This window comes from Salvia hispanica, chromosome 5 (assembly GCF_023119035.1).
Source record: "Salvia hispanica cultivar TCC Black 2014 chromosome 5, UniMelb_Shisp_WGS_1.0, whole genome shotgun sequence".
Classification (NCBI taxonomy): Eukaryota; Viridiplantae; Streptophyta; class Magnoliopsida; order Lamiales; family Lamiaceae; genus Salvia; species Salvia hispanica.
The window spans coordinates 29,391,994-29,401,920 of NC_062969.1; the positions used below are offsets into that span (position 1 = coordinate 29,391,994).

The 9,927-nt window shown below is 34.2% G+C and overlaps 1 pseudogene; it reads left to right on the forward strand.

Moving 5' to 3' along the window:
* Window positions 1–6,702: 6,702 nt before the first annotated feature.
* On the forward strand, window positions 6,703–9,829 carry LOC125189786 (annotated as a pseudogene).
* Window positions 9,830–9,927: the final 98 nt, after the last annotated feature.

Genomic DNA, 9,927 nt, shown 5'->3' on the forward strand with positions numbered 1-9,927 from the left:
GTGCTATACCACACCAATGTCATCTTATTTCAGTAAGGCTTAGAAATATGCGGACTGACATTGCAACCTTTCTCGATGGGTAGTCAAATTCCATCTAGGTTGTGAAATTCATCTTTTTCTTTGTTTAGAACTGACCGTATTACCTTAAAGTGGACGACGCCCACAACCGGTCTACTAAAACAAAAGACTTAGACTTTGTTAAGTTAACTTATATATTTAAACATGCATTAACATCCATTAAATGTAAAACATAACAACATTATGACAAAAATAATCTGTTTTATTTATTGGAAAATAAAATAAGAGTTTTACAGTATTCAATCACTGGAGATACGAGATTTCGGCGCGGCGAAGGCGGAGGATCATGATGTGGACGGTGGCGGGAAGAGGAGGAGGCGAGGTGGCCGAATTCTGGCGACAAATCCAGCTCCGCCGGATCCAATCCGAAGGAAATCCTCGAAATACAATCAAAGGAAAATCCTCGACGCCTCCAGACAAGCCCCTCTCTCTCGCGCGCGCGGTTTAACGCCGCCGCTGTTCACCGCGCTTCGCCGCTCCTGCTGTACGAAGCTCCGAACAGCTTCGCTTCTCACGCCGTCGCTTCGCCGGAAGCTTAATTGTTGATTCGAGTATGGATTTGGAGGTATTAAGCTTTGCATTATCAATTGTGTTGGATGTGAACTGATTTTTAGTGAGAGAAATTGCTACCTCTGTTTTTTCGCCGGAGCTCTGTGTAAAAGTCGACTATTTTGAGGTTCATCTTCACGATTTTCGCTGTTTTTATCAAAATGCTTGAACATTTGGGAAAAAATCTGAAAATACTGATTTCTGCTCATTTCAATGCTGAATTTCGCTTTTATCTCGCGACTTCAGCACAGATCTTGCAATTTTTTATTTAATTCGATTTATGCCTCTCAAATCTGCTTCGTAAATCACTTGCATTTGCTCGTTGACATAATAACGTTTGTTGTTGACATGAATTATATAAGTCGTTGACACAAATTTTATGAAAAATGTTGTTGACATGAATTATATGTAAAACATTGTTGTTGATATGCGTAAAACGTTGTTGTTGACATAAATAATATAGGTTGTTGACATGAAAATATTTGTGGTTGACATTAATTATTGTGTATATGATTGTTGATGATGCAAAGAGATAATAAGTGATTGTTGTGTTCATATGTTGAGCAATAAATGAAGTGTTTGTTCACTGTAAAAATTGAATAGAAATAGTGTGATTGGTGGTGGAGAAAGATGTGGAGAGTCATGTTGTGGAAGGTGTGGGAGTTGTGGATGAGATGGAGCTGTGGGTGATGGTGAGAAGGGTTGAGTTTAGGTTGTATTTTTTGTGTATTTGTTCGGAGCCATGCTGGGTTTGGTGTTTGTCAATATTTGTAGATTTAAATTTGCGTGTGTTTAATTGTACGATGAAATTTGTGAAATATATGGATGCAGTTTTTAATTCGATTATGTTGCTGGAATTTTTGAGTTGTGTAGATAAGGTGTTTGTGATATTGCCTAAAATAGTATTGTTGACATAAATTATATAAGTTGTTGACATGAAAATGTTTATTTTTTACATGAATTATATAGCTCGTTGACATAATAACGTTTGTTGTTGACATGAATTATATAGATCGTTGGTATAAATTTTATGAAAAATGTTGTTGACATAAATTATATGTAAAACATTATTGTTGACATGAATTATAAGTAAAACATTGTTGTTGACATAAATAATATACGTCGTTGACATGAAAATATTTGTTGTTGACATAATAGTTGACATAAATAAAGTTGTTGTTGACATCGTAGTTGACATAAATAAAGTTTGTTGTTGACATTGTAGTTGACATAAATAATGTTTGTTGTTGACATTCGATATTCTCGCTATTGATATGTGAATTATAAGTGTTATTTTATTGAATGTTGAAGATTTGATGATTTGAAGATTTGATGATTTGAATATTGAAGAGATTTGAAAATTTGAATGTTGAAGATTTGAAGATTCGAAGATTTGAATATTTGAATGTTGAAGATTTGAAGATATGAATGTTGAAGATTTGAAGATTTGAAGATATGAATGTTGAAGATTTGAAGATTTGAATGTTGAAGATTTGAAGATTTGAAGATATGAATATTGAAGATTTGAATGTTGGAGATTTGAAGATTTGAAGATTTGAAGATTTGAATGTTGAAGATTTGAAGATTTGAATATTTGAATGTTGAAGATTTGAAGACTTTGTAGCTAGAATTTTAGAGAGGATTTTAGAAAATGATTTCAAACACAATTTAATGAAAAGACAATTATACCCCCTTGTTGACATAATGTGGTATTTGTTGACATTTTGTTAATCTTGTGGATTAGTGGCCCATATTGCATCTCATTTCTCAATTTAGCTAAATAATCTCAACCTAACAAGACCCTATATATATATATATATAAATTTCATTAAATTGTGTTTGAAATCATTTTCTAAAATCCTCTCTAAAATTCTAGCTACAAAGTCTTCAAATCTTCAACATTCAAATATTCAAATCTTCAAATCTTCAACATTCAAATCTTCAAATCTTCAACATTCTTCAAATCTCTTCAACATTTAAATCTTCAAATCTTCAACATTCATATCTTCAAATCTTTAACATTCAAATCTTCAAATCTTCAACATTCAAATCTTCAAATATTCAAATCTTCAACATTCAATAAAATAACACTTATTAAAATGTCAACAACTAACAAATAACACTTATAATTCACATATCAATACCGAGAATATCGAATGTCAACAACTCGTATGAAAATGTCAACAACTAACAAATAACCCTTACTATTCACATATCAATACCGAGAATATCGAATGTCAACAACTTGTATTAAAATGTCAACAACTAACAAATAACACTTACAATTCACATATCAATACCGAGAATATCGAATGTCAACAACTAACAAATAACATTTACAATTCACATATCAATACCGAGAATATCGAATGTCAACAACTAACAAATAACATTTACAATTCACATATCAATACCGAGAATATCGAATGTCAACAACTCGTATTAAAATGTCAACAACTAACAAATAACACTTACTATTCACATATCAATACCGAAAATATTGAATGTCAACAACTCGCGATGTCAACTACGATGTCAACAACAAACGTTATTTATGTCAACTACGATGTCAACATCAAACGTTATTTATGTCAACTACGATGTCAACAACAAACTTTATTTATGTCAACTACGATGTGAACAACAAACTTTATTTATGTCAACTATTATGTCAACAACAAAATTTTACAAATAATCAATGTCAACAACAAATATTTTCATGTCAACGACATATTATTTGTGTCAACAACAACGATTTACATATAATTTATATCAACAACAAACGTTATTATGTCAACGAACTATATAATTCATGTCAACGACCTATATAATTAATGTCAACGAACTTGTGAAAATTGGAATTTCCCCCAATTTTCTCTCTCTCTCTCTTTCTAGACAACCTAACCATGGCTGGTTAATAAAGACATAGAGTGATGAAAATTGAAAATAGATATCCAAAAATTGCAAAACCAAATTCAGCTCAAAGAATCAAAAGAAGCTCAACTCATGTTGCAGATTAAGAATTGCAGCTCTAAGTGTCAACAACTCAAAAACAATTCTTGCAATTAAAAACTAACAACTATTTTCTTTTCTTCTTCTTCCTCCATTCCACTTTTTCTCTTCTGCGATTAAAAACTAACATTACACACACAAGCAATCAAAAACTAAAGGAATATACCAGCAAAGCCAAACTTCGTGATAAAATACACAATTTATTGATTTACAATTCCTACAGAATGGCCTAATCGTTTGATTGCAATTAATTCATCAAATTCAACAGCCGATCGGAAAATTCATCATAGAAGGATAACTAATTGAGAATGATTTGAGAGGTTTTAGCTACTCACCGCTTCATACAGAGGTGCCTCCGCCGCATCTCGCGCCATTTCAGCAATTCGCTCGTGATGGTGCAGAAGCTGAAGAAGAAAAAGGCAGGAAATTGCTCAATTCGGAGGAGGAGCAATTCGCCGAGTACGAGAAAATGCGCAGCGAACGGAGGCTGCTGCGTGGCGGATCGGAGGCAATTCGCTGAGTAGATCGGATCGGAGGCTGCTGCAGGCGGCAACGAACGAGTTCCGCGCTGGCGGAGGCAGAATCAGGCGGAGGAGGTAGAGAATCAGAGCGCGGCGGCGGCGCGGCGTTGGTGGTGGCGATGAATTTGAGGGATCCGTTCCTGGATTTTAGCCTTTTAGGGATTTGACGCCGGAGATGGTAGAGGGCGGCGGGGAGAGGGATTGGGAGTTTTTGGTGAAGATGAAGAATCTAATTAATACACAAAATGACTATTCTACCCTTTCATAATAAATTAATCTAAAAATATTTTTTGTGTGGCAAAATCTTGGACCACTCATTTAATAAAAATGAGTGGCTGATATTGCATCTCATTTCTCAATTAGCCTAAAAAATCTCAATTGATCATGGACCTATATATATATATATATATATATATATAGGGTCCTATTCTAATGCTTATAGCACCCTAATCCAAAATCAAGACTAAATCTCTACCATTGGATTTAAAAATGAGTGGATGAGATTAAAGCTCACAAATCTCAATAAATAGTAGACAAAAGGGTAATATCGTCATTATGTTATCATATGATAATTTTCGTGGGTGTTTTTTTATATCAACATTATATATTACAAATATCAACAATATGACATTAGAATATCAATACAAGGACAAGAAAATATCAACACATTTTTATTGAGATTGGACATGCATAATAATATTGAGATTTTGCCTACAATATATTGGGATTTTTTGTTGCATTTGTTGATAAAAACTGCTTATCAACATGTACGAAAATTGAAATATTATTTATCAAATTTCATCACCCAAACATCGTCGGAACATATGCAATTGAGATCTCGTTGGAATCCTTATTAAATTATCTTTAATTTGATATATTTTTTGCGAAAAAATAATTTAAATTGAGAGAGTTACGTAAATTTAAAGATTTGAGATGATTTTGAGGAGAGAGAAAGTAGTTAGTTATAATTACTACATATAGGATTTGACATTAATACCCTTTTTATTTAATTAATAATTAGTTAAATTTAAAATATATTACACTTGGCATTATATTAACCACAAGATCTTCTAATCTAATGGTTGAAAATTGGTCTCAATTTGGGATTGATAATTAGTTAGCAATTGATTACATCCCTATATATATATATATATTAGTGCGGGGATGTAATCAATTGCTAACTAATTATCAATCCCCAGACCAATTTTCAACCATTAGATTAGAAGATCTTGTGTTAATATGATGCTTAAGTGTAATATATTTTAAATTTAAATAATTATTAATTAAATTAAAAGGGTATTAATGTCAAATCCTATATGTAGTAATTATAACTACTTTCTCTCTCCTCAAAATCATCTCAAATCTTTAAATTTACGTAACTCTCTCAATTTAAATTATTTTTTCGTAAAAAAATATATCAAATTAAAGATAATTTAATAAGGATTCCAACGAGATCTCAATTGCATATGTTCCGACGATGTTCGGGTGATGAAATTTGATAAATTATATTTCAATTTTCGTACATGTTGATAAGCAGCTATTTTCAACAAATGCAACAAAAAATCTCAATATATTGTAGGCAAAATCTCAATATTATGCATGTCCAATCTCAATAAAAATGTGTTGATATTCCAATGTCATATTGTTGATATTTGTAATACACAATGTTGATATAAAAAAACACTCACGAAAATTATCATATGATAACATAATGACGATATTACCCTTTTGTTGATATTTTGTCTAGTATTTATTGAGATTTTGTGAGCTTTAATCTCATCCACTCATTTTAAAATCCAAGGGTGGAGATTTAGTTTTGATTTTGGATTAGGGTGCTAAAAGCATTAGAATAGGACCTATTAGTACATATTAAATGCACACATTCACACGTCACATGCACATTTAGTTACCCATTTGCTAAAAATATTCAAAGAGTATAAATCATCCATAATTAATTATGGATAAATTTTCAGTTTATTAGTCTCTATAACATCCGATTAATATACTATTTATTATGCAAATAATAATATAATACATCAAAATATAAAATGATGCATATTTTGGTCATGGATGTTACAGCTATATTCTCGAAAACAGGAATTGCATCCGTATCCATAATCATGGATGTTACAGCTATATTCTCGAAAACAGGAATTGCATCCGTATCCATAAATTATAGATAGACAAGTCATATGACACTCGTAAAAAATCATTAATCTTATTTAGATATATTTGGAATTGAATACTCTTTTTATATAGGAATAGGAGTATACACAATTAAATGTTCTTGTCTAAAAATGGTCAGTCCTAAATACTGGGTCAAAAATTTAAAAGAATGTGAATCACCTCATTAAGTACTTAATGATCTGTAATGCTTTACCCAATTAAAATAGAATGTACCAGACAGAACATTAAAGGGAAATGCACCTCCTTAATCCCTGGTAAATTACATTCAATCTCAATTTTTAATTTCTTTTTCAAACTTGCTAGCTACTAGTATAATAAGGGGTAGTATTCCCTCTAAATCTTCCACATTGCAACTATGTCTAAGTTGTGCTTATTTTTAGCCTTTGGGTTTTCATTTCTGGCTCAAATTCAAAACTCGGTTTCATTGGATTATGGAGCTGCCCTAACTAAATCATTGCTCTTCTTTGAAGCACAAAGGTCAGGGAAGTTGCCTTCTAACCAGAGAGTCAAGTGGAGAGGAGATTCCAGCCTCAACGACGGCAAGGCCGATGGGGTAATATTTAATTTCCAAATTTAATTTGTTCAACTTACAAAATAATAATATGTGCTTCATCTTTCTCAAAAAAGTTAAGTCAATTCCTTTTTGCATTCGTTTTAAAAAAAAATAAACAAATAATTAAAATTAATATATAGTAAAGTAAAAGCGAGAATAAGTATAAATGTATTTGATGCAGTTGAATCTTGTGGGAGGATACTACGACGCTGGAGACAACGTAAAATTCGGGTTGCCGATGGCATACACGGTGACAATGCTGGCATGGAGTGTAGTTGAATTTAGGCCGCATTTAAGGGCCCGGCATGAGATGTCACATGCTATGCAGGCCATTAAATGGGGCACTGATTATTTAATTGAGACCCATCCAAAGCCCGATGTCCTATATGGAGAGGTCGGAGATGGTGGCTCCGACCACTCCTGTTGGATGAGGCCCGAGGACATGACCACGCCCAGAAATGTTTACAAGATTGATGACCAGCACCCCGGATCCGACCTTGCTGGCGAGACAGCGGCCGCTTTGGCGGCCGCGGCTATCGTTTTCCGCCACTCCAATTCCAATTATTCGTCCCAGCTCATCAAACATGCAAAACAGGTATGATTAATTTGTGATTTTCTCTTTTTTTCAATTTTTTGTTTATTGATGCCGTTAGCGATGCATGCTGATTCGTGTATATATATATATATATGATTAACAGTTATTTGAGTTTGCGAAGAACCACACTGGCGCATACCAAAATAGCATTCCTGTAGCTTTGAAGTTTTATACAAGCAGCGGCTACGAGGTATATGAATATATTGACGTAATCAAATGCAAACTGTATATTTTCTACAAACTTCAAACTTTGATCTGGACTGTTAGATTTCAAGATTTGATGTCAACAGAAAAATGTCAGCCCAACGTCAACTAGTTCACATTGTGTTGACATTATATTGACGTTAATTTACTGAGAAATGGCGTGTGATGACAGGACGAACTTTTGTGGGCTGCAGCGTGGCTGAGGCAAGCGACCAAAGACAGCAAATACCTTAAATTCATCAAATCCGCAAATTCAGGTGGCACCAGAAGCATGTTTTCGTGGGACGACAAGTATGCTGGAGCTCAAGTCCTTATTGCAAAGGTACTACAAATCCAGCCACCTACTTAAATGTGCGTTACAATACAATTTACTACTCCCTCCGTCCCATTAAATATGCAACGTTTGCTTTTGCGCACTTGTTTTGGAAAAATTATAATAAATAACTAAAGTGGTGAAAAATTAAAGTAAGAGAGAGAATAATGTAGAAGAGAGTCCCCTTTATATTATTCTCTTTTTTATTTTATTTTTTCTCCATTTCAACTATTTATTATTATTTTTTCAAAACATGTGTGAAAAAGCAAACGTTTCATTTCTAATGGGACAGAGGGAGGGAGTATTATATTATTTGAATTATCTTGTCAGGAAATATTACGAGGAAAATTGAAAAAAAACAGGGATTTGGAAAAGTACAAGAAGGGAGCAGAAGAATTGATGTGCAAGTGCATGCTGAAAGGGAATATCAAGGTGCAGAGGAGCGATGCAGGGCTTATGTGGTTCATCCCATGGAACAATCTACAGTACGTCACGAGCGCCGCGTTCCTAATGACAAAACCAACACCAGGAGGCAATGTCGGGTCTAACGATCTGCTGGGCTTGGCCAGATATCAGGGGATCCAACCCGAATAATATGAGCTACATGGTCGGGTACGGGTTGAACGATCAAGCAAGACCCACGGGCCATCGGGTGTAAAGAAGGTTTCAGTGAGTGGTTCGTCAAGGAAGCAGATAACCCTAACGTGATTGAGGTGGGCCCGACCAGAGACAATTATCCACAAGCGGAGCCTTCCACCTCCACTAATGCCCCTATTGTTGGTGTCTTGGCAAGGCTTGCGTCTTAGATTCTATCCATCTACTCTTACGCCTTTTCATATAATGGAATGGAGTGGTATTCCTTACTTCCATTCCATTTCTTTTTTCTTTTAAATTATCATTTTATTCCATATCAAAATAGTCATTCCTTTTCCTTTTACCCAACGAATGACCATTCCATTATATTTCATTCTCATTTCTTCTTATTTTAGATTATAACTCTGTCCAAAACTTAAAGAACCATTTTTGTCATTTGTAGGTGTCCACGATTTAAAGAATCATTTACTTTAGTCCATTTTTTTTATACATTCCATTAACTTTTTTACACTCACAATTATAAAACTAATATCAAAAATGCGTTTCCCATTCCACTTATTTTCTCTCTTTACTTTTCTTCACAAAGTCAAGCAATTTCTTAAAACTCGTGCTAAGTCAAAATGGTTCTTTAAATGGTGAAAACCCAACAAACCCGTAGGTTTTCTGGGATAAGGTTTGTGCGAGATACAACACGCATAAGCCGGAAGGAACTCCTTGACGGACAACCAACATGGTTCGGGCTCATTTCGCCCGATGAGATTGAAAATTCACGTCGGCATCTTAAAATGAATAAAGGGTGTACGGCAGCGGAATGAGTAAGTGTGACATTTTGAAGTCGGCGATGAGAATCTACCACCCGGACAAGTATGTCACGACTTGGGGCGAAGGTCCGTTCAGTCGACCTCAGGCTCGAACTCAAAACGTACGAAGCACACGGGGGGTGGCAATTACTCGTCAAGTGGCGGCAGCAGCCAATTCGAGCCTGGTGAGGAGGAGGTTTCAGGCCCGAGGGGTCGAGCTCCGGTTTGGGCTCGGAGCTAGTTTGTAACGTCCCATTTTTTTTTCTCTCAGCCAATAGCAAAAACAATTGGAGTCGCAACATCTCCTTATATTCACTCTCGAGCGTTATATGGGCGTTCATAAGTCACTACAGCCGCAATAATTTTTACTATGGAGTAATTTTTAGAATTTTTATTATGCAGTTTTCAATTTTTTTTGGATTTTGAATTATGTAGTTTTAATTTTTAATTAAGTATTTTAAATAAAATGCTTTTTAATTAATTGCATTTTTATATTGAAGATATAAAATAGTAGTAGGATC